General features: G+C 37.9%; 1 protein-coding gene across 2 annotated transcripts in view; it reads right to left on the minus strand.

Moving 5' to 3' along the window:
• LOC109066706 (glutamate receptor-interacting protein 1-like) overlaps positions 1-27,596 on the minus strand; it is a 224,518-nt gene that overhangs the window by 190,803 nt on the left and 6,119 nt on the right. The gene's annotated exons all lie outside the window — the stretch shown is intronic.

Here is a 27,596-nt window from a genome sequence, read left to right on the forward strand (position 1 = left end):
ACTCAATAAGATATGGTGTAGCCTATTCATTGGGTCATAGCAATGAACAAACTAGTGAACAACAAATTTACCTTAAATGTTAACATACAGCCAAGGTTTGCACTTTGCAGTACAGAGGATTTCCATTAAGGTGTATTGAGTGATGGCAGAATCAAAACACACATCTGTTCTTCTCTAAACAGTGTAATTTATAAATCTCTCACTTATAGAGACACAACATCAGCTGCTAAAACAGCTACAATCTTTCTTGAGTAAAACACGGCATTCAATCTTCCATCTGGCTGTCAGGTTAGTGAAATATGGCCTTCAAGATGAAAAGGTGACAGTCTATTAAAACATTGCCACCCTATTCATCACATCCAGGGGCATCAACTCGATTTATTCTCTGCTGCTTCATCTAAAACCAATCAGGGGAATTTACCTACAGACAGTCAATTTACAAAGGGATTTCCATGCCTCATCTCACCTTATTCAATGCAATGAAAACATCCAATCATTTCACACCTGACGAGCTGATGCTGGCTTGGCTTTTCCCTGCAGAACATAAATAACTACTGCATTCATACAGCCCACAGCATTCATAACGATTTCTTGTGGCTCAGATCTATAGCAGAGGAGCAAGGAGGTAGCAGTGTATCGCAGACACATTCAAGTCAATAAGGAATGATGTTGGTCTCAGACCTAAATTCATAAATATACTACTATAGAACAGCATCAGGGACTTAAAAAAGCTGAAAATTGCAAACACATATTGGCACCCTTACATGGAATCTGCAAACTTTTTTCCACTTCCTAATATTTAAAAATGTACTTGCTCTTCTTTAGTTTGCTACATATGTCACGTGGCTAGTCAATAGCCATAATCTAGTTCCATTTAGTATTTGAGAACAACTCAACAGATTCCTGCTCATTTTTCTAGATAAATATCCAGAAATACATCACATTATAGAGTAAAATGAGGTATGAAATGGCAATTCACATTGATAAACTAATTTTGTCACATTCCGGTGTTTGAGTTTTCTGCTGAATTCTGAAAGTACAGATTCATGCAGGACAACACACTGGCATTACAGCGTAAGAGTGTGCCTATATTCAGTCCAACGTGCACACTGTTATTTCACAGGGAATTTAAATAAGTGGCTTAGCCAACTTTTCCACTTGAAATTCCTACTGCTCTCTCTTACTCCTTATGGAGGTTTAAACATAATCTGCTCATGATTTTTCTGGATGAGTCGCCCTCAAATGAAAGTGAATCTGCAGAGATTTGCAGCTTTGACTCATGGGGTAGAAGCTGAAGGCTGATAGTTGGCGAGTCAGTGAAGACAGGAAATGACACACCTCCCCTTTGCTTGTGCATTTCCTGTCTGATTTTTCTAAGCTTTGCGATCTGCTGACAGGTGTTGGTGCTGAGCCTCTGAAATCATTGAAAATCTCAACGGAGCCCTCAATGTGTAATTAACCACTAAGACACTGAAGCACTGCTTCCTTCATAAATAACTGAAACGGCTTCAAACTCTCAAACAAATGTGCAGTGGGGTTCAAAAGTTTGAGATCATTATTTCCAAGTTTATTTATATTATTCTATTAATATACTGTAAATATAAAACTACATAAGAAGTCATTATTTTATAAATTTTAGATTTACTAATTTATCTCAGAATCTTTAAACCAATCAGCCAACTTTTCAGCTGCAAGTTCCAATTCATTGCGTTTCATGTATCTCTGATGTTTATCATTTATGGCTCTGCTACATATTGCATAATATCCCTTTATCATCATAAATGAATGTAGAAATAATAGCTGTCGTTCCAAAAAATATCTGCGTGTCTCTATTCTGCTGCAGTCATGTGACTCCTTATCAGCGTTCCCTCTCTTACAGGAAGCTCTTATTAATATTCCGACTCATTCTACTATAATTTCCCTTTTAAAAAGGCACTAATTAATATGAATAATAATTAGCAACCTCATTCTTCCACCTCAGTTTTGTCTCTCCTATTCAGCAGTGAAAGAGGGAAAGAGCTATAAAAAAAATGCAGAACTGCTACAAGAGCCATAAATGATGAAGTCATCAGAAGTTGGCATTACATAAGCATATTGAGATTGCCGTGTTGCAACATGGCTGTGCCAAAATCTCAGGCACTGACAAACAAGAAAGATTCAAAAACGCTCGGCAACAATAAGCATGAGTGACATTATCTGAGGCTGTGAGGGTGACTCAACTAGTTGAGCTGCCTTTGTACGTGTAGATTTTTTAAAGTCGAGAGAGTCACTAGAGATTTGAGTGTCTGATACTACACTCAGCTTTCTGAACTGCCTCCCTGAAATATTTTAAAAATAATGAACACCTCAAAGATGCTATATCCTGATCCTACTCGATGGCAGAGAAAAGAGGGGGCTGAGGGATGAGAATAATTGGCAAGTGCGGGCACAATAATGTGAGAAGAGAAATCATGATTATTATTGCAACCTGTGATGCAGATAGAAAATTAAATGGGACTCCGAGCCCACTCCTGAGGGCCGAAACTGTTCATTGTCGGTGTAGTTTAAGATCATTATTTTCTATCAGACTGAAGTCAGAGTGGTGCGAAATAGCACTTAAGTTAAAAAAAAAAACACACACACAAACTGAGCCAGAGGGGAAGACAGGCAGAGACTGGAAAAGTGAAGATGATGACTGGGGGTTGACGAATATACAATCTGTCAATCATTCTTTCCAAACATTTTTTTGCGATACGGATGGATAGACAAACACTTTATTAATCCCATATGGGAAATTTTATGTTTACAGAGAAATCACAGGCCTTATTTTCAATGCCAAAACAAGCATGCAAGATGGATCCAGAGAATGATCATGTTTGGTTCACTACTTCCTATGCCTTTTCAACAGAGGTAAAAGAAATCTTGCTGGTTTTTGCAGTCAAACCTATTGCTGTCCTGCTGATCTGGCCCAAACTGTTATGCGGCACACTCCCTCACTGGGTCGACTCGCAAAAACACCCTACATCATCCATGACAGAAGCATACAACACACACATGTACATATTTATGACTAAAAGAAATATCTCCACAGGTTGAAAATGATGATACCAGAGAGTTGTCCAAAGGTGACTCATCATTCCAATGTTTTATGGAAAGCTTGATTTTTCTCTAGTGCCCTCATCCTACACGAGTGTCGTCTTGAAACTAACCAGTTCATGTCCTTTTCCCAGCATCTGTGGAGTAAGGCAGATCATCCCGCTACCACATTATCATTATATTATATTGCAGCGAGGTCACTAACATGACAATTTTCTCATTATCCAGAAACATGCCACAGATGGAAATAGTAGTTATGGGTCAGCATCTAGAGACATTTATAAAAAGGAATGATCCTGCTCATTCTCGTGCTCACAAGACATGAAATATGGACTGAAACAAAGCTCTTTAATGCCAGCCAATGTAGTCAGTAGCCATCTTGGTTTTCTCCAATTAATCTATCTTAATTTTGCTACTAAAACATAAATAAATATATAAATAAAAAAAAAAAAATTAATTAAATGAAAGTTTTTCATTGCATGCCTGCACATAAGAAGTTAAATAAATACAATAAGTTGTTCTGTTCAACATAGACCATTTTCACAATTATTAACGTGGAAAACAACTGTACTTAAAGTCTAGTTTAAACCAACCTGAAGTTTATGGTGTTTTATGCTGGTTAGCTGCTGATGTTGTAGATCTACAGCAATCCACCAAATCATTTTCCACATGACTTCTCTTCTGAAATGACCCTCTGCATAATTCATCGCTCTGGGGCTGATGTACACCCCTGGAAATGGAGGAAAACACAAAGTTCTGCACTAGACTTGTTCTGACCCAGTTCAACACGCAGATGACATCCAGCTCTAGCTGTTGGTTTAGAGAGCTGCGGGTGAACAGATTGGATTCAGTGGCAGTCAGAATGTGCTGTTATCCAGCAAGCAGGTATTCCCGGTCCATCTCCTCTGCAGGAGAGATAGAGCTGTCAAGAGAGGACTGAGCCAGTGCTTGCACTTCCTGTCTGAAAACTGTGCCACATTCAGACAGAGCACCAGGGCTGCCTGGTTTTCACAACAAAACCTGCCAAATTGCTACACAAAACTAGTCCAAAACTAGCCCAAATGTGTTTCAGGGGGGTTCCACTGGTACAAATCGCATTCCAGGGTGTAAAATGCACCTTTTTTTGGCAGGGTTCCCCTGGTAAAATTTGCATCCCAGGGGCAAAATATCACATCACTTCATCACCCACAGACATTTAAAAAAAAACACCCTGTGACAACAGTGTTAAAGTAGCCCAATTCCACGGGAAAACCTCGGACCTGGCAACACTGTAGAGCACAAAGCTGGCAATGTTTCACAGTTTCCCAGTGTGTAGCCTAATATTTCAAACCATCAGAGGAACCCTTCTCGCCTATTATATGATCAGAGAATAAATTAATCTTTCTGTCCTCTACGCTCGTGAAAATATGTTCAGAGATTAATAATGTTGAGATGATTAATTTATACATGAATCATTTACACTTCATCGACCTAAATGTGCAGATGGGAAATCCTATTATGCAGGTAATTTTGAGGTCTGTAACTTTTAAAAAACTGAATATGCTTGCATTGTATTTTTATATATTTGTATAAATAGTAAACCAGACTTTTCAAAAGATGTTTTTTTTTCCCATTACAACGTATTTACACACCAGAAAGAACATTAACAGGATGCCTAACAGGATTAAGGTTGCTCAGTGTGGGATTCAGAGTTAGCTTGCATGAGTGTTAATATGAATTTCATTAATTTTTTTTTATCAATTGTAGTGATAACAGAGATTTACATTATTGTAATCAAAAGAAAAGTGAGAAATCAACTATTACCACAAAGCATCCCAAACTTACAAAATCCACTTCTGAAAATATAAAGATGTTTGTTCCATTTTCTGATGTCACTTACTGGAAAATTAAGTCAATAAAGGAGCAGTGATTGATTGATTGATTGATTGATCGATCTTCAATGAAAACGGACAGGGACTTTCACTGTTAAGCGCCCCAAAAATGGCAAAGAAAAATAAAATGCTAGTGCAGTGGATAAAAAAATCAACTTAAAAAGCTCAAAACAGTCCTCTGTGTTTCATGCTAAAAAGAAATGGTTTATTGGGAAAGATTAAGACTATAGCCTCTGATGTGTCTGAACGCAAAAGATCAGAGGCTTTAAAACAGGACTTTGAAACCAACTAATTAAAACAAATCAAATGTTACAAAAAGAGACATGAGCAATCAGCTCTGTGAGAGCTGCTGTTAGACAGGCTATGACCCTCACATGATATCCTCACATGAACTATATTTGACAGGCATTTGTCATAACCAATAAGACTAAGAAAACACATTTCCATCCTGGCTGGTTCATGACAATGATTTTAACTCCATATAATAGCACTGCAGTGATCCCACATCCATGCTAAAGTCTATGATCAACATACCAAGCAACACATAAGAACTATATAGATAGACTGTCATAATTATTTCTGATCTAAATTGTTTGCACAACTTTAATTACAGTAACGCACAACCACCCAAGAAAGGGTATATAAAAAACACTCCAAACAAAAAGGGCAATTATGATATTATAATACAATAGCTTTTAAACTGGTTTACCAAAAAAAAGTGTATGAATATGAAGTGAACTCAGACTAAACTGAGCCAAAAAGTAAACAATGTCACTCTACAACTCTGCAATACCTCTTAACAAAGCTAAGAAGGAAATCATACATTCAATTATTGAAATTAATATAAGGATTAAAAAATAAAATTGACTCCAAATGAAAAAAAAAAAGTTACTTGCAATCATTTCCATGACAATTAATCAAAAGCCAAAATTTCATGATCACGACAGCTCTATCACAGACAATATTGTACATAATTTCTTTGAGACTTCATGAGGTGAGCACCTCAAATATACATTTTATTTAATTTATCTCAAAGTTGACTCTCTGCACTACTGCTATCTACACATAACTGCTTTTTCAAGGGCTCTCATCCATCACTTTAGAACCTGCATGCTTGGAACAATAAAGCGCTCAAATTGCTGACAACACTTAATACATTTCCAATCCAGGGCGCTTCAAGATGTCGTCACCACCAGAGAGAATTTTATGCACCAGTTGGACAGTCATGGGTGTGATTATTAGCCCTAATGAGAGCCATCCAGAGTGGTACATGTGCTCCAGATTGCAACACTGCATTGCGGGATGTAAATTATTCTCTGTGACAAAAAGAGCAAATTGGAATCCATTACAGAGGCCACAGAATACTGAGCAAAGGAATTACAAATGACATAGAAGCCTTCATTAATCCCAAGCCTCGTGCTCTATTGTGGAAGTGATTGATTGCTTTATCAACCTCTGTGACCTCCTGTCTGCATGATAATTTTACCGTCTATATCTGTTACTATAAAACTGTAGAATATATTTCATGTTCACAAAGTGGACACCATTAAATATGGGGTGCATCGCAAAGTGGATTTCACAGAATATTATAACTTAAGTGAAAGTTCATATGTATGGATAATATGAGCAATTTCACAGGAAGAGGACAGGGAAAAATCACCCACCAGTTATTGCACACCACCTCAGCACTAGAAAATTAAAATGGTCAGTTTATTCATAACATAACTTGCTTAAATTTTGTTTTCAAATATGATCTTTAGGACTGACTTACTACAATGTCATCTTACAAGCAATAAGATCTGATCCGTTTATACCATGAAGTCTATAGTGGATCTACTGTACATTGGCTGCTATAGTAATGATGTAAGAGTTATAGTAGCATGACGGCAAGAGACTTTCATACAGTGAGTAGCTGTCAGTTTGGAAAGACAGACAAAAAAATGGTAATTTTACTTCTGCTCACATCCATCATACTGCACACCTTGTATTTCGACTGACGAAATGCTTGTTGAAATCTAAAAATTATGACTAAGATGACGACAACCAAATTTCAAACCTCGCATGGATGTTTAGATCATGGTTTGTGAACACTGGATTTCATGGTGGTTTATTCTGTTCAGATTAAAAAACTAAATGGATTTGAGTTGGATATGTTTGGGAGTGCATTTCTTTTTGACCACTTTTTATTGAAAGGAATAGAGTAGTAAGAGGACAGGCAATGACAGGAAAAAGATGAAAGGCACGGGACCAAGAAAAGTAGCAAGCCAGACGCAAACTTGCATCAGCCACACAAGGACTACATTTGTTGTAGTATTAGCACCAACAGCTAAGCTAGCACCAACATAAAATTCAAAACACACAAAAATTTACAAAAACATAAAAACATACTTTATGATAATAACAGCTGGTTCTAAGAAAAACCATTACCAGGAAAAAAACAAAATTAACAAAAAGATGTTTGCAAACATCTTGGGGTTTCCATCTTTAAAAAAAAAAAAAGCACTCTCTAGCATCTCAAAAAGCACCTTCTAAACGTCTTTGATAAAATATGAATCAAGTACAATGATAACAGTGGAAGTGCTATTTTGGGTTTGTTTGAGCTTCCCGTTTGACATTTGTGTGTGTCTCTTTGCTGACTTCATTAGGATTTGAAAATAACTTATTTTTATTCTAAAAACTCATAATTTCATTCAACTTAAATTTTGCCATAATAAAACATCAAAATCCCAGCAAAACCCAATACTGAGTACTATACCTAAGATCTGGATTCCTTTAGCATTACTCTGCAAAAAAGTTTAAATATTTGTCCTTGGCAGACACTTTTGTTAAAATTATGTTAGGGCTGCACAATTAATCGAATTTCTAATCGCGATTTTGTTTTATGCAATAAGGATCCCAGCAAAACCCAGTACTGAGTACTATACCTAAGATACTGGATTAGTGTTTTCCTTTAGCATTACTGCTGCATCAAACAATAAAAAGCAAAATTTTAAACATGATCTCATACGATTGAAAATTGATAGACCAAATATATAAACCTTCATCAAATAACACACAGAAAAACCAACTTTATATAATTGTTCTGCCAATAACCCCCTGTCTAAGCACCTTTAAAGATTCCACCAGAGAGACAAATATTTAAACCTTTATTAGGTGCTACATAGAAACTCCTACACACCTGCACTGAAAAGATTAAGTTATGGGTAATTCATCGCTATATCACTTTCCGAGTCACTGCTGTTTCATTGAACTATATTAAAACCCAAACCATCCCTCCCACAAGCGACACAAATTGGCAAACAACTCCCCATATTTCCTCTTGCTCTCTGATACATACTCAGCAAAGCGCAGAAACCTGTAATATTCAGGTATGACAGTTACAAAATTGAACTGAAGTGCAAATCTGACTCAGAGATACATTTAGAGAGTGCCTACCTAGACGGAAATCACTTTAACCACGCCTGACGAAAGGAGTTTATATGGTTGTCTTTGAACATGAAGGCTGTTTAAAGGGATAGTTCATCCTAAGAATTAAAATAGGTTCATTATTCATTCACTCCAGTTGCATTTCACTTCAATCAGCTTGGTTGCATCCACAAGCTCAAGCTCACACAGCCGAGCTTGTCCATGTCATCTATCCGCAGTGAGATGACTGGTCTGTAACTACATAAAATCAACCGGCATTACATGGGGTCTGTAAACCCTCCATTAAAAACACTGAGTCCGTAATGAGTGCTTCATTTGTGACTCGCAGCCAACGAGGTCATGTTACACGCTTTGTAATGAAGTTAAATAATCTCTAACACTGAGAGGCTTCCTCTTTCTCATGGCCAGAAGGCAATCACGAACAGTTTAACGGTAGAAAATAAATCATCTACACATAATTCATCACCACTATTAACAAAATTGAAAATTTTATTTGCTGCTAACTGATTGTATGCAGTGATTATTATTCTTTGGCTCATTGAATAATAAGCATAAGCATTTAATACTGCTGTATAATACAGTAACTGAGGACTTCAGGTCATCAGATTTTACTTCAGGGGATTGATTGACTTTAGTTTCATCTTTTTTACTTTTATATTTGTTTAAATGTAAATATATATATAACCTTTGAAAACGAAAACTTTTAAATAACAGAGTATATTCAGCTTGTTTTCCAGAGGATGACAATAATGTCAATGATTAGTTTTCTAAGGTATTCAGCACATCCTTTCATTGACCCTTTGAAAAAGAATTGTTAGTTTCAGGTCCTATTTTGTATGTCAATTGTGGAAAGCACCATTAGAAATTCTAAAACAGGAATGAAAGTGAAATACAAATTCTGCTGCTGTGAGAAAGCCAGATCTACCACCTCTTTAATCATAGTGAACATTCTAAAGAGTGGAGGGAGGATAAGAATGGAGAAAAAGAAACTGCTGTTCTCTTTCATTACTCCATGGCTCTGGCTGACCCACTGATTATAATGGCTGTGAATGAATGAATGAATGAATGGCCAAGAGTGCAACAACTAAAGTAACACTGATCCCTTCTGTAATCCTGCTGAAAGAAAATCCCCAACAAATAAACAATTGCATCTTGGTAATGCTCAATAAGGTGAAATCTCTTTGGTTTGAACTTACTACGGGGATATCTACCCACCAGCATCCTCATGCGTGGGAATTGTACTAAAGGTACGGTATCATGCAAAATGTTCCTGCCCCCCACTGGTCTTGTTAATGAGCATTAGCAAGAAGTCTAGAATTTCCAGCACAAACATTTATTCAGTTCTGCCTGCTAAATGACCATCTTAATTATGCTGAATTAGAAATTGCATTTTTAAAACTGCCACTAATTATATAAACACTAGTGGGTGGGAAAAAAGTGCACATGGGCAGCTGACATTATTCAGTGTTTCCATCTCCTCTGGCTCAGAAAAATTAATTGAACAAGCAAAACTATCAGTATAATGATCTTTGGCTGTCATTCTTGTCTATATGAGCTGAGATTAATGAAAAGATATTTGTACAATTCCTAAGTCTACAAAAAAATCTACTGTAACACAGTGAAACCACAACCACAAGTGTAATATTGGTAAGAAGAGGCCAAAGGGGACTTTATAAAAAAAATGATACTAATTATAGGGACGTTTCTCATATTGATAAAAGCAATTAATTGCTATTAGCTTTAATTACTGAGCATATCAGGATAAATATTTTTAATAGCCAAAAAACATTTTGCTATTCAAAAACCCATGAAAAGCCTTTTATATTTTTGTTATCGCAAATTATACAGCCTTAGCACCTACAACCATAAATATCCGACCAAACATTACTTTGAGCAGTAATCCCTTAAATTATTTGGGAGGGAATAAAGGTAACCGGAGAAATGTGAGCATAAGCAAATTCATATCTAAAAGGAGTATTAAGTCATTTCATCCAGTGTCCTGCAGCTTTGAAGCTTTGGTCTCATGAGCCTCTCCTTTAATGGACCAGGTGACTTCAGCTGCTTTAAAAGCGCACGATTACACCACTGCAGTTAAAACTTACGTCAGTCTCTTAATTTCCAAATTGCCTCCACTATACCAGATGAGCCAAACGACTTCAGCGCAGTGTTTTCACATTTGACTATAACTCTGCAATAATTGCCCCAGTCTGCATTAACATCAAGTTACATTCTTGCTTTACTTTAGTCCAAACCTCTGGAATAGAAAGAGCTCATTACAGGAACATAGCATAATCAGTAACTGCAAAATCAGCCGACAGAATTCAAGAATATAGCCTATATCAGGGGTAGGCAAGTTCGGTCCTGGAGAGCCGCAGTCCTGCAGAGTTCAGCTCTAACCCTGAAAAAAACCCTCACTTGCCTGTAGCCTTAGTAATCCTGAAGACATTGATGAGCTTGTTCAGGTGTGTTTGATTAGGATTGAAGCTAAACTCTGCAGGACTGTGGCTCTCTAGGACCGAACCTGCCTACCCCTGGCCTATATTCTCTCAAAACAAGACATCTTTGTTTGTGAATTTCTGATTATTCACCCATGTGCAACTTATGTGTACAACACTTACTTACTAGAAGGAAAGAGCACTTAATCACAATAGAATGCCTTGTTCAAGGGCAGAGTATTAATAAGGTAACACCGCTATCACTCCTTTTCCACTTCTATAAAAGTCAATTAATTTCTTCTCATGTCATTCTACAGATTTATTTATAGATTTCACAGATAAAAACCAGTTTCATTTCATTCACCACTGTGTCACGCTTAAGAGTGACAGTCCAGTCTTCAGTTGAAATTTCTTTTCTAGGTTCTATCTATGTTAAAACACTTATCACAAGAATAAGGATTCTCATTTTCAAACTGTCAAACTGTCACTCTACTCAGACTCTACTCAAAAATGTGCTTCGTATCAATCAACAAATACTAGAGTTATTTCAAATTATTTCACCTTGTGAACATTGGTGATGTAACCATGCCCTTTAAGCCATTATCTTGAAAAGGGGTAAGCTATTTCAAGGGGATTATATTCCCTTCCAAGAGCCCTATGGAGGATTTCAGCGCAAACACTGATCAGAATATGACATCATATATATATGCCAGCTGTCGTCTGGCTGATGCATTCTTCCCTTTCAGAGATTGGCCTGAGTAAGTTTCTGTCAGCACACCAGAAAAAAAAAAAAAAAAAAAAAAAACCTGTCAAAGCAATGTCTGAAAGAAAACACAGTTTAGAATAAAAAGCCTGCTTACAGCTGACATTTGCCTCAAAGCTGATATCACACATCAGTGCCTGTATAGGGAAAATATACCCTTTGTTTTTGCAAAAGTGCAATAAAATGTCACTCTGACATACGCTTGGAAGAGCAATCTCCAAATGCTGGCTTAAAAGTGTTCATCTCCAAAGCGATATATGAAGCCTAAATTCCACTCAGAGTAATCTGGAGTGATTTTTGTGCAGAGAGGAAAAGCTAGTAAGGCCCAAATGAGACTTTGAAGGGGCAAAAACATTTACTTCAAAAGATATAAACAGTTTTAAAAGCCTGCATGGTATTTAAACAGATCTGTGAGGCAAACAACATGCCCCTCACAACTACCAATCTATCAGCATCTCTTTGACAGTGCATCCAGGGAGACGACACGATTAATGCATAATCCCCCCTGCACTCTGTAATGGTATCTCCCAGTCAAATCATGATGGAACTAAATAGGTTATTCCAAAGAACTATAAAAGGGGTTTCCGCACTCCTGTAGTCACTGTAAACGAATCCCAGGGTCAGACTACATTTAATCTTTCCCAGTTTTAATGCCCTCTGCCAAGTCACATGTGGCTGCTTGAGACAGGATTTCAGAAGCCACTGTTAGTTTGGGAGTAAAAGTTTCAGTTAGGTGATATTTGTGCAGTGCCGTGGAGGGACACTTATAACCTCAGTATTGTCTGCTTTCTTGTGCAAAGTTGATGGAGGTGGTTGATTATAAAAGGAACAAAAGGTTTTAGGACAGCTAGTAGCACTTAGAGAAAACACACACAAGAGAGATCCAGCTTGCTGCACAGTACATAAAGGGACGGAGATGGAAAAAACAGCTGTGCAAACAATGTGGGAGGGATTTTTGATGAGGAAATCATATATGGAAAGAAAACAATTCACAACCTTCACTTACTGTTTATGTTCGAACAAGCTCATGAAGAATGGAAACCAGGAAACACCCTAAAGGGCTGTTCACACTGAAAGTGACTTGCAACGACAAAAATGTAATTCATTTTCAATGAGACATGGGGTTTAAATGCAACACAGGCTGTTGAGAAATGAGAATGCAAGAAAGCAGTTCTGATGTGATGCGATGGAGCTATGCAATTGTAGCGCAGACAGTGAAGTTCACATACTGTACAGCAATCAAGCAACTCACCGCAAGTTCAGCAACCCTAATATATTTTCTGTCAGTCAACACAAGTATTCATATACTCTGTTTAGGGGTATTTCACAGGATCTCACAGGCTTAAACTGAGATTTTGGAGGTAGGGAACACTTGATAACATGACATAACCACATACATGTGGATAAATATACACAAATATATTCATATACATACAAACTAAAGCTGGACTAGATATATGCATAAAACAAACAAGATGAACTATTCATTTACTTCAATGGAAGCAAATACACCTTGAGACAGACTGAGCTTCAAGGCAACAGTGTTACAGCATACGTCTATGGTTGAAGGAGCAGCAAACAGATTTCTCTGAGTAATTAGTCTATGAGTCAGAGACCCGATTCAATCTGCTCCTTTTGCCCATCCTGTCTTTCAAAGACAAAGTAATTGACACGCTTGCGAGCATCTGAAACAAGTGTGAAGCCTTGGAGGAGACTACACCCCTACACCTACTTGTAGACACAGATGAGGACTGTCAGTGGGAGTCTTGGCCCACATTGACGACAAACTGGCCCCTGGTGACACCTACACCCTGTGAGCCATTGTCAGCTTTTGAACCTCTGTCAGCTGGATTTTCTACTTCCAGTTGCATTTGTAACAGCTCTTTCAGTATTAGGACTATGTAAAGCATAGTACTTATGTAGAGCATAACACCAGAATTCAGTATAATTCTGCATGATTAGCTAGTGGTATTGGTGACCAGAAATACAATGAGAGAGTGTGAAAGGGAGAGGAAACGAAGGATTGGGGAAATGTGGGTGCTGAAATATGTATTTTAGGCAGGCCCTACAGGCATTCTGTCTCTTCCAGTTAGCTTCAAAAGGTTCAAAGGAGTAAAAGAACCAGAAATGTAAGTAATCCTCACACTGTATTCCCCCTCAGGCACATTTAACCTCAGAAAAGAGGGTGAAATTCTTTTAGACTTTAGTGTAACAACCCATTAAATTAACATTTTTTTTAACAAGATGTTTAGTACAAACGTACTGCTGTGGAGACAGTAACCTGAGGTTGTCTGCAGGAGCCACAGACGCAGTCTACAGTTCAATTCTTAGCCAAGCATACTCATCACTTCTGGTGTTATGAACAGCCTAGAGTACAATTCTCAAGACTTGCGAGCTTCACAGAACAACGTTTTGACTAAAAGACAGTGCAGATTTAAGGGTGAAAAGAATTTGACTCTGAGTTTTATTTCTTACTAAAGTGTATAAATGAACTGTGAAGCAGTTAAAGCTACACTGTAGATGAGAACATCTAAAATTATGCAAAACATACTACCATTTGCAACTATAATGTGCAATATTTTGTGGCGCTTGTTTTACCTGACTTATTGCTCATGTTTAGGGACACTTTGGTGCTATTTGTAAACATAACTGACACCTTAAATTGTGTGGTGTTGAGGAAAGGCATGCTATAACATAGCTGATAATAAATATGTGCAAAAAATAGCCATTTCTGAAACAAAAATATCAGAGAATTGAGGAAGGGCTCCTTTGATTGAACTTTTCAGCTATAACCCAGAACACACTGGCTCTGTGATGGTAAATTTTAGAAAATCCACTTTTAATAAGCCCAATCGTTAAATCACATTATAACCTATAAATTACCATGTTTTTGTTGTTGTTGTTGTTTTTTAAATATGATTCATTTTACATATGATTAAAAAAACAAATACATAACACTATGTTGTCGCAACTGACACAGCAATATTACTGCTGGCTCAAGTGTGTAGTCTGATCAATAAACTTCAATGGATACTGGTCACCTTGGCAAATGCAGAACATAGCACACCTCTTGGGTTGATGCAGTAATCAATGTTACTAAACACAGGCATGTACTATGATTTTATCAGCCATTTGCATCAGACAGCTCAGATTTTATTGTATATGCATATCTGCATAAATCCTAATAAACAAACAGGTCTTATAAGGTGAAGATTATGCTTGTGCCAATATGTGTTTCTGGGTCACTTTTCCATTCCAGCTTAGTTGCAGGCTTATCCAACAGGTTTTATAGTGTATACATGCCCATGTTATGAAGTGAGGAATGGAATGGTCAATTAAAGAGGATTTAAAATGATTAAACCTACTAAAAAAAAAAAAAAAAAAAAAAACTCAAAACTGATCCAGGTTCTATTGTGCCTTGTGACCAATGAGAATAAGCCATACAAATAGAGTGACATAATGCTCCAATCAGGAGTCGTCTCACTGGCAAGTGTGCACATATTTAAATGATCCTTTTATTTCCCATCATATCACACAGGCCATGATTTCAGATGGTGGATTGCCTTTCCCACTTAGCCCAACCATAGATGTTAGCTATGATAGTGAACTGAGACGTAGCCTATGATTTACTTTCATGAGACATTTAACCTTTCTGGAGGGAAGTTAATAATCCTGTTATGAAATTTGTATTCACTTTGTAATTTTTGTAAAATAAATAAATAAATAAAATCTCTTAAGCAATTTGTATTTAGGTCAAAATATCCTCTTATGGGAAATATTTAGGCAATATATCATGACCCCTTCCTTCATGCCTCTCCCGCCAGAGATAAAACAGGACACGGAGGAAATCTGACAGACAGCACCACACTTTGCCTGAGGTGAAAAGATGGCTGACCAGACATCAGAGAGCCTGTCAACAGTAAACCCAGCCAAAGTCACCCTACATGAACAGTAAAGACATTTAGACATTATGAATGCAGAACACCCATCTACTATGAGATGTGAGAATTAAAAACATTACTGATTATCCACAATCAAACTAAAATCATTTATCAGTATTTGTGTTATATTGAACATCTACGCATCATTACAGCAAGAATTCAGGAAACAAAAATGCATAAAATATTTTTAAAGATAATAACTTATTTAACTGCACTTCAGAGTGCAAAGAAAAAAATGCAAATAGACTAAGAAACTAATTCAAGACATTTTTTCTAAAAACCAAGTCTTAATATTGCAAAACAAAGCAGGAATACTGATTAACAAATGTGATGGAAAGATATTGATATGAAATGCATCTGGGGAAAGGAAAAAATTTGTTTAAACAGGCACTTTATTTCCATTAGGCGTCTTTACAAGTTCCTTTTCTTGCTTGAGCGTTTGTCAATTTGCAGCAGAGCAATAGAGGCTTCTGTCAGCGTTTTCTCTCCTGATGAATAATTAGACACAAAGAACTGTGGTCCTTAAATCCCCCGTCAGTTGTCAGACATCACTCATTCTCCCTGGGCAATAAGCAAGCCACCGTAAACAGTCTTTAGTAGAAGAATTTGTCATTTGTGGTGAAGGCATGGAGCGATGTACATGTACTGTATGTGAAACCATGCGAGTGCTGTAATTAAATATAGATGTATTCATGCATGCGGGCTTGAGGCACCATGAGCATAGCCGTATGATGGGGCAACAGTGTAAGCACAAAGGTCCAAATTTAATGGTGCATGCACACATACAGAGTTACACACACTCAAAAGGAGATGTGCAAAGCAATGTCTGAGTCTTAGTAATCCGGTGGCAGGAACGTGCTAAATCCTGACATCAGCATATCTCAAAGGACTGCATGCTAGCATACAGAACAGTGCAGGGGGAGGGGGTGGAAGAGCCCAGCGCAGAGAGTTAGCAGAGGTTGCAGTGTGCAGATGAGTACAAAACAGCATTATAAACAACTCATAACAAACCATAACATTACCAAAAGCACAAACATAACATTACGAAAATCACTAACAAAAGCACACAGCATGGTTTGATTAATGAGCTATCAAAGCATCTGCCAGAGACAGCTAACTACTAAGCTAATTCCACATGCAAGACTACGCATTAAAAAAGAACAACTACAAGAGGGTTTTTATTTTCAATGTGTAGTATGATGTTTGCATGCTACTTAAGCACCAACGCTAAATTATCTAAACTAAATAAATAAAACTTGTCAACACTTGACATGATGCATCAATCATTGCAACATATCCCTACTGTCACTGTGCAAGAAAAATTGTCCATCACTCACAGAAGAGGTAATGACTCACTCTAGTGAGGCCACAGGAACCTCAATTTCACATTAACACAGCAAATGCATGCAGCCCCCTACAATCTCAGTGGACCATTATTGTTTTGACTTAGCCATGTAAACCTTGAGTCATCACCTGGGAGAGGCAACATTAGTGCAAGCTAAGCTGCTTTTAGTGCTTCTGGGTGCATGACACACAGGTGGTGTACTATGCAAACTCTTTGTCCTGTACTTGTATTTGCATACTTACAAAAGAAAACAGGTGAATGTCAGTAGGCTAAATCTAAAATGAGCTACTGCACCAAACAGAATTACACAAATTCTTTTTTAAACAGAATCAAAATCAGAAAGAGCTTTATTGTCAGGTATGTTTACACATAGGAGTAATTTGTTTTGGTGACAGAAGCTTCAACAGCACAAACAGACTACAGTGTCAAGACACAGATAGTAAAAATAGAATAAGTAAATAGGAAATAATAATATACAACAAATATTTATTTAAAAAAATACACAATATACAAAAATAGACAATAAATTGTATGTGTGTGTACAGGTATGATATATACACTTGCAAGGAGATGTGAATAAGTGTCAAATAAATAAATGTATAAATAGTGTTGTGCACTACATGTTTATTGCCAAGTTAACTATTCATGACATGGACTTCTGCCTGAGGGAAGAAACTGTTCACATGCCTGGGTGTTTTGGTACTCAATGCTCTGTAGCGCCGACCAGAAGGCAACAGTTCAAAGAGGAAGTGGCCTGGACGTGAGGGGTCCAGAATGATTTTGCCAGCTCTTTTACTCATAGGGATGGGCATTCGATTAAATTTTCTTAGTCGATAGTCTAGATAACAAAGTGCTGTTGATGATGGTGAGTGGGGGGAGTGTAGGGAGGTTTCTACTGAAGTCCACTATCATCTCCACTGTTTTGAGCGTGTTCAGCTCTAGGTTGTTATATCTGCACCAGACAGCCATCTCTTTTACCTTGTCACCGTCCTGGATGAGCTGAAGTCCACAAACAGGAACCTCACATAAGTCCCTTGTCTGTCCAAATGTTGCAGGATGTAGTGCAGCCCCAAGTTGACTGCATCATCCATAGACCTGTTAGCTATAAGCAAACTGCAGGAGGTCCAATAAGGGTCCAGTGATGGCCTTCAGGTGGGCCAGCACCAGTCTTTCAAATGACTTCATGACCACAGATGTTAAAGCAACAGGTCTGTAGTCATTCAGTCCTGTTATTTTGGGTTTCTTTTGGAGGGGATGATGGTGGAGTGTTTGAAGCAGGAAGGGACTTTACACAGCTCCAGTGATCTGTTGAAGATCTGTGTGAAGATAGGAGCCAGCTGGTCAGCACAGTATTTCAGAGTGACTGGTGTCTGGGCCTGGTGCTTTTCTTGTCTTCTGTTTCCAGAAGACCTGATGCACATCTCTTTTACAAACCCAAAGTACAGGAAGTGGGGAGAGGGGGGTTGCTGGAGGCATTAACAGATCCAAGGAGAGAAGGTCAGAATGGCTGTGTGGTGTGAGACAGGGATTTTCAAACCTGCAATATGACTTATTCAAATCGTTGGCCAGTTGTTGATTCAACAAAGTGTTGGGGGATGGGATATTGTAATTGGTGATGTCTTTCAGTCCTTTCCACACTGATAGAGGGTCAATGGCTGAAAACTGGTTTCTCAGCTTTTCGAAGTAGTTTCTCTTAGCCATTCTGATCTCCTGTCTTTCATTGTTAAGACTGTAGCTCAAACAGTAGAGCAAATGGCCAGGGTCATGGGTTCAATTCTCAAGGAAAGCAAGAACTGATAAATGTGTACAATGCATTCAATGTGTACACAAATGTAAATGTGTACATTGAATGCATTGTATGTTACTTTGGATAAAAGTGTCTTGCCAAACGCATAAATGTAAATGAAGAGACTTAATTAACAGTGTCACAAAACTGGTCTTGATTATGATGCATTCAAAAACATTTTAGCAATTAAAACTGTCCCTGGTTCCTCTGTCAGCTGCTGTCCACCGCAATTTTTAAAACTAAAGCAGTACTGTTGCACAGGAAGAAAAACTAACATCAGCTATCGCTGCACCGAGATGATGTCGGCAATATGTAGTGATCAATATTGAGCAGTCTGTTCTTGGCAGGCCAGTAAGCATCACAAGGCTCTTCATCTCTCCCATGCCCTGCTGACAGCATCTCTGGCATCCTTACACTTCCAGCTCCGGGGCCAGTGAGCACTAAAACTAAAAAAATGCTCTGCGCCTCATAAACATCCATCATAATAAATAAAAGACTGATCCCATGAGTCTGGTTAATGTAAGAGGAGGAGGAAAAAACTGAAAATGGCAGCAGCAAAACAACAGGCCAATGCTGATTGACCCCACCCTTACGCCTTGATGTCAAATCCATTATACGGTTGTTATAAGGGCAGTGACCACCAATCAAAAGCCACCATAATTATGCTGTTTATCAAACTGCACCAAGCACAACATGCATGTTACTGGCAGACACAAGGGCGGATGCACTGCTTTATTTTGAAAACCTGGGTAATTCAGTAGCCACAGGGCTTGTTCAAGTGCAATGTGATTTGGGTGCATTTGCATGCAAGGTGTGCACTCATAAAATGGAAGTGATTTTTTTAAATGCGTGAATATGGGAAAACCTGCGAACAAAACACAAATATGCACAACATTTTTAAAGGGGTCATATGATGCTATATTGACATTTAATGTTCAAAAAACATTTTTTTTCAAATACTGTAAATAATTGTAGTTCCTCTATGCCCCGCCTATGTTGTTTTCTACAAAGGGGAAATCATTGCGTGACAGGCACAGTGATGATGCTTATATGTATTTGCAGTACACAAGCCGCAATTAAGAAAGCTGACTCCACTGTGATGTGACCCTGTCTCTCTCTCATGCACACACACGACGCGATACTCTACACGGTGCAAAACTCTGCCTTTGAACAGTCAATAGCAAATACTTATACTATTAAAAAAACATACTTACAGTAGCTGATTCAGAATAAGGGCCAGATTGTCATAGCAAAGTCAGAATTGACCCAATTTTTTTTAAGAAATAGCTTTTGCACAGCCAGCCTTGTAGGCTATTCTCCTAGGTTCACAAAACTGTCATCCATAAAATGCATTGCAAAAATTTGAACATCTGGGTTGTGCTGTTCTGTTGTATATAAATCTTAACCAATGATTCCTCATTTCATCTACTTTCGGAAGGCCAAATAAAGTGTTTTTGTTTTCGCACAGAAACACACAGCGTCTCCCTGACATGGCTGGGAAACCACATGGTTCCTAAACCACGCCTTCTTTCTTTGCATGAACATTTGGGCGGCATTACACAAATATTTCCACATCGTGACGTAGACATGAGTGGGTGTGTTTGAATGAGGCCTTCTCTTTTAAATTGAATAAATCCTTTTGTGGGAGACTTTGATCTTTTTAACTCTGCAGATCTTATACATGCACAAATAGCTACATAACACACTAAAGTAAAGGAAAAATAGAAATTGCATCATATGACCCTTTAATGTTCAAGATGTTACATAGCTCTAAAATGGAATGCACCTTGAGAATATTTAAAATCTATGCACCAAAAAAATCAGCAATGCATGAAAATGCGCAAACTGGACTCATCCTCCTCTCCTTTCTGATCTACATTTGTTTCCTCTAAAAGACAGCTGCAACCTCTGGGTCACAAGCTGTCCCATCATGTTACCATCTCGCTTGGAGTCAAGAGTCAACTGCCTGTGTACAGCTACGTGCCGAGTCACCTTCTAAACATAAAAAGATGCAGGTTGAAAAGCCATTATACTTTGCAGCTGGAATAAATGAGAATCCGTGACAATTGAGAACAATTGCTAGTTGTACATGCATGAGAGAAATAAAACGAAATGAAGAGGGACTGAAATATTAGGTGCATTTGGCCCAGACTGCTATCAGAGAGCAAATGCAGATCTTTTTTTCAAGAGGAGGTATTCCAAAGGCTTGTGAAGACTTCCAGTCACTTTTATCACTTCTTCCTTTCCCCACAGTAATTTCCTTCCCTTCTAGTTAGCGGCCATGTCAATATGTATTACTACTTAGTAGTACATGACAGCTTTATCTGCTTCACTTAGCAATGACCTTCCACACTCTGACTCAAAATGTAGTGAAAACCCAAGGAAAAAAGGGAAGGGGGAAGAAACCAAATATCAGGGACAAAACCAACAAGAAACACATTACCTAGGTTGTGCTTTGCTATCAGAGGAAATTCTAGGACTTTCGTTGTGATTTCACTGGAATGGAGAGTGTTCGGTTGAGAAATAGAGGGCGAGGAACAGTGAGAGAGAGAGATAGGAACAGCACCCATGCCAAACACTGCCACCATATTTTACCTTTATTTAACCAGGAAATTAAAAACTCTTGATATTTAAAATCTCATTTACAAGAGGGTCCTGGCCAAGATAGGCAGCACATTTAGTTACACATAATTTTTTAATTTTTTTAAACATTTGTTTACATACACAGAAACATACACAAAACACTCAAAATATTTACAATCAGGTGACTGTACAAATAGATCCTTTAAAATACATTTTAAATAATTTAGTGATACCAACTCTTTTAAGCATAACTTATCTTGTAGTTGATTCCAATCAAATGGAGCAGCATAACTAAATGCCCGCTGACCCATATTAGTACGAACTTTAGGGATGCTTAAAAGATAATAGTCTTGTGAGCGAGGCCCATAACGCAGCTTTGGTCGGGTGCTTCTTAAACAGAAGGCTGGATCCTACTGAAGCTACATCATTCCTAGTTCATTTCAACTCGGCATTAAACGCTAGAATGAGACAATCGAGTAAATGCACTTGGCTACATCACAAATGTTCCCGCCTTTACCGTCATGGCACGAAAATACTAATAAAACTTAATTTCAGAAAAATACATTGTTTTACAAATCTTTATATTATTTGGCTTTCTATTAATGTAATACAATGAATCAGCCATCTACAGTCTCCCTGTCTGCTTACATTATTGGCAGTTTAGTGTTAAGTAATTTAAATTAAAACAAAAGATAACATCTATGCTTTCATGTCCAAAAACATTATTTTTGTCTTACATTTCATAATAAATTCAGACAAGCTCAGTACTGACTCATTTTTCCTTTTTAAATGTTCATGTGTACAAACGATTGTGGGTGAATGGAGGTTGCAAAGGATATATCCCGTGCATCCTTGAAATTCAGCTGAATGAAGGACGTGAAACTAATGCTGCCTTCCAAAGATCCTTCCAATTGAGACGGCCTTCAGCGACATTTGGTGACGTGGCAACCGAGATATGCAGCCTTTGTAGGATGCAGCCTTCTGTTTTAGAAGCACTCATAGTCTATGTTGTATCCTGCACTGACTAGAAAGGAGGATAGTAGTTTACATAAGGTTGGTAAGAATAGGATTCACAATGAAATAGCTTCAAACAGCTATTACTGCCACTGTTTTCAGCAAATTTGAAGAGGTGTCAATTACCAGTTTTCAAGGGGGCTGACAAATGAGTGCATCTGAGATTTTGAGGGGGACTAAGATTAAAGTCTAGCAATAACTGTGTGTGCTATTCATGAAATGAAGATGCCTATACATGTATTTTCAAATGTTTGGTTCAACAACTACCACTAGTAATAAACTCTTGAAAAGGGACATTATTTTTCCCATTTTCCCAGGCAAGTGTGAAAATGAATCTCAGGCTGGAGGACTCAAAATATCCCTTCATTTTGTCATACTCTCCTGACGGTTAAAAGAGCCCCCAGCTTCTAAGATGCCACTTCCGTCTTGTGCCAGAAATGAAAGTCCCTTCCATCTGGAGAAGATCATTCAGATTTGATGACAATACAGATAACAGCGGCCGTTCACATTTGAGTTCAACCTGTAATTAGCAGTACCCACGCAAGGATCTGTGTGTGCCTCTGTGCTCCGGCTGAATCATTACTGTTTGATAACCTCAAAAGCTCAGGATGTAATTCTACCACATCTGACGTGCTGTAGAGGTGCAGTCGCCAAAGGCGGAGAAAATAACGGCGCCGCTCGATATGAACTACACAGTGGGGAATGGCAGTATGATTTGAGCCTCCTGTTGGGCCTTCATTCTCCTTCGGTTTTCTATTGTCTCACAATTAAGCATGGTAAAAATGGAGTGAAGAGAAAGGATAGTGACGAGAGAACAGAGCTAGTTACAAGTGATGGACAGGCTGCAACCTGCTTCAATGCGCTTTGATGCAGAATGCCCTTTCAGAAATCGACAGTCTGTGTGGAAATCTAGTCCTTCTGTAGGAACAGGTCATGGATTCTCTTTTTGCACACAAATGAATAAATTGACTCAGGGGAGCTTGGCTTCTTAAGTATAATTCAGGTTCCTTGGAGGCATGCAAATGTGCAATATTTAAGGGAGAAATCCAATGAGATTTCAGAATATTAGAATATAAGCAAGCCACATTTTAAACTCTGCCCTTAAAAATCAAATTAAAGGATACACTTGTGGAACCCCATCTAGCCTTCCAGATTTGTATTAATTTCTCTTTCTCCCCCATCTCAAGACACTGATTGATCTCTGTCCAATTTGTTCTGGGAAACATATGTGAAAGGCTTTTCACTGCAAGCAATTACTTGAGCCTCCACAGTACTTGAGAGAGATAGACTTGGTACACAAGAAAAAGGACAAGATGACAAACCCCTCCCATCTCAACAGTCAGAAGTCCAGTACAAAATCAATAGCTGTTTGAACTAACAATTGTGACAGTACAAAAGAGCTTCTACTTGCTGTTCTGACACTGAGGGAAGTAAAAAGAGGAGATAGTGTCTACCTTTGTGTGCCACTCCTCCCACCTACATACAGGGTCAGACAAGTGAAATTAACCCACTACTGAGAAAGGAAGCAGAGTTGTGTGTAGTTATAAGAGGCTTATGTGAGGGCATAAAACTCCCAGCGAGCTCTCAACCCAAAGTGGGGAATTCATTTGAAGGTCAAATGTGTATTTTTTTCTATGTTAAGAATCTTCTATGTCAATGCATAGTGCACTGGGTGGGATATTCAAATAAGTTTTCCTGAAAAGTCAACTTCTGGCTCAAACAATGCAATATTTAGGACAGGATTGACTGGTGATATTTTTGGAATCCTGTTTGAAAAATTAAAAAGGTATATAATTCTACTACACAACACTTGAGGCACGAAAATGGCACACTTTAAGGCTATAAAATAAAAGTTGTCATGTTTCTTGCAAAGTTGCATTGTAACAGATCATTCTTCTATATATAGTGGAGTACATCTGAATGAAATGGATTATCAAAAAAAAACAGGGCAAGGGCGAGGACTGGTTCTATCTAACTATTGTTGATTGGATGGAGGCAGATCTGAATGTGAGCTTGCAGTTGACTGTAAGAAAGTAGCTGGGTTTAAGTGGACTAAATGACCGGAGAAGTAATTTCACCGAAAGATCTGAAGTTATGATATCTCCGTTAATAATTATGGTTTAAAAATGGGATGAATCATTCCCAGTAAGATAACATATATTTAGAAAATAGATAGGGTGAATTTTCCTTTTTATGCCGTTTTAATGGACCCTTTGTTCCATCCCTTTTCCAACAAGCCAAATTACGATTATTTATGCTTATTTATTGGAAATTTGTGCTAAGGCCATCAAGGCTTCATTGCATTTTAACAAGCTTTACCCACTCAAACACACAAGTACTCAGGTTGAGTTCATCTTTAATAAGACAGTAAAGATGAAAACAATCAGCGAGTCACCTACCTTTGCCTCTTCCTTTCTTGATGATTTGGTATTGAGATAAATAGCTTACCCTGGGGTGCAACACCTGATTGCAGCATCCAGCTCTGTCATTCGGTATTCTCACAATCACAACGGAGGAAAGAACTCATTATCTCACCTGCACTGATCAAACCGGTTATCTAATGCTGCAAAAGTGTGCAGAACAACATTTCATGCTAATCAAAGGTCATCAGCAAAACATGCTCATCCACCCTGCAAGACTTAAGACTAATGCTAGAATAAATCATACAATCAAAGGTCATTTTTAAATATTAATAAAAGGCCAGTATGTTTTGTTACAAATACAAAAAAAGACAAGAAATCTTTAATAAAACATTATTTAAAAAACTAAAAAAAACTAAAAAAAATATACAAATATATTCAATCATAAAAGATCATTAAATTTTATTAAAATACATAATCAAAAACATAATCATAAATCTTCATCGATATGATTAGGAAGGAAAAACAATAAAAATCAAGCCTCTCACTGCAGCCTCTTCCTGTGGTGCTTTAGAGTTTACAGGGTCCTTCTGCTTATTCCATGTTGCATGCTGACACATCACACCATTAATCTCCAACTATTGATCCTACATCAGGGAGGAACGCTGGGGTCCCGTTATTATCGGTTGATTGTGCTTTTGCATATTCCTCATGATGGCAACCTTTTCAAACTACCTTAATGAGTGGAGGAGGAGTTTGTTTTAAAGGCTGGTGGTCAATGAAAATTGACAGTTGATGTATTGATGACTAGCAGAGTATGTGAGCGGAGTAGCAACAATTTCACCTCCACACTCCAAGTATTCAAAAATCACCAGCTCCTCGCTCAACTGATCAGAAACACCGCTCTGCCTTTGCTCCATGAAGAAATTAGTGGCTAAAGTATTTCAGTATGTTTTGAAATATCACAAAGTTCTGTTCAGAACTTATATTAAATAAAAAATAATTAGATAATACTCTCTTCTATGGCGAAGCTGAGGGTTGTAGTTACTTCAAAAAACAGAAAGAATATGCTTTAACTTTTCCATTTTTAAGCTGATAGATCACAAGACAGCGTTGGCAATTTTTTGCACTCCTGAATTTTTCTGTGAGCGTGCAATCTGTACGTTATGTGCGATCTTGTATGTTGTATGCTCATGTGCAGCAATGTAGCAGCACATTAGTTTAGAGCAGAGATTAACTACCTGTACAATAAAAACGTGATATTGATTGGGTGAATTCGAGTATCCACAACATGCTACAATCAAACATGCTTGAGCTATAATCTCCCGTACTCGTCCATTGCCGTCATTATTATTTGAGTGATCCACATATCTGTCAAGCTAGCTAATGATGTTTAATGTGTGAATCCTTGATAAAATGGAGCAATTAAAAAACACAATGTTGCCAATAATTTCAAAAAATACACTCCCCCCTAAAGACAGAAATCAAACACTTCTCAGTCTTTCAAAAAACCCAAAAACCAGAAAACACACTTCTCTCCCACAAACCCACACCGCTAAAACCACTCTGATTAAAACAAAACACTCTTAAAAACCCAAACACCTAAAGACCGAGGTCTGCTGTATGTCACAAATGCACACAAAAAAAAAATTACACATAAAACTTGACCTCATGTGTCACAGAAATATAATCCCCCGCGAACAATGTTAGCACCGTCCTAGTCAGGAAACTCAACCTGACCTCAACAGTTCAGAGGTGAGTTGAATAACGCTCCAGCAAATCACAGCTAAATGTCAAAACATCTAAACAAAAACAACTCAATCTTCTCTCTAGTGTTTCTTGACATAACTAGAAAGAAATAGTTGCAAAATTAATTGAGTATAACCAGGGCTTAACAAAAACAATTTGTTCTGCTGTCACAGCTGGGCCAGTAGTTCAGATTTTACTTGCCCTGCAATATTAGCACTGATCTCTCTCGCTCTCTCTCTCTCACACACACACACACACACACAAACACACAAAAAAAACATGTATTTGAATGCAGCACTGGCCCAATGCAGCTAGCTGTCCCTTAATGCTCTTAAACTGTCTTGGGGCCATCCTTATTGTTGAGCCCTGAAAATATTTGCAAAGGCCTCTGTGAGAGTCTGACTCTGCAGCAGTTTTTCAACAAAGTCCATATGAAACTTGCACACCTTTTTCACCCAGAGCTATAGGGATCTTACATCCCACACGCCATATCATCTTTGTGAATTGAGATATGTTTGTACTTGCTGCTACCACAAATGACATCTGAGCTGAACAGCAGTTCCTGAGGAAAAAATAAAAACAAAAAGCAATTTCATTTTTTCTGAACGCAATCATTCAAAAGCATGTTATGTTTCCATCACGACCTGAGAGGCTACTAACCCATACTGCTGACAGGGACAAAGCTCTGGGAAACTTCTGATTTTGACAAAATAAAATAAACACAAAAGGAATGGGCTGCTTTGAGAAATTTTGAAGGTACTGTAGCTGTATTTTTTATGCAATTGAACAGAAATAAGGGAGAGGTTGCACGGCTGCAGTTTCTCAGTGACACCACAGTGAGGTTACTCACATCATTAACAGTTGGGTAATTTATTGCGGAGGAGACAGATCAGGGCTTGAATTTTGGCGTGAGATTGCAGGTATTGCACATACTTATACTCATTCCTGAATGTTCTGCGTTTATAACGTGGGAAATTCCACTATGTTTTGCGCCTTATACATGGCTTATACACAGTCAAATACATACAAAATTATGTAAAAATGCCCATTTTGGCAAGTATTCATGTAAACACAATCGGTATACATTAATCGTAGTAGGTATATAGGCTACTGCGTGAATGTAAACCACTAAGAAGCAAAACACACATGTAAAAAATTATATTAGATCTGTGCATGAGCTCTTAACGAGACAGCAGCCTAAATAAACCTGCTGCTTCTGTGTCATGTTTAATTATACAGTGTTGAATA

Source organism: Cyprinus carpio, chromosome A4 (assembly GCF_018340385.1).
Source record: "Cyprinus carpio isolate SPL01 chromosome A4, ASM1834038v1, whole genome shotgun sequence".
NCBI lineage: Eukaryota > Metazoa > Chordata > Actinopteri > Cypriniformes > Cyprinidae > Cyprinus > Cyprinus carpio.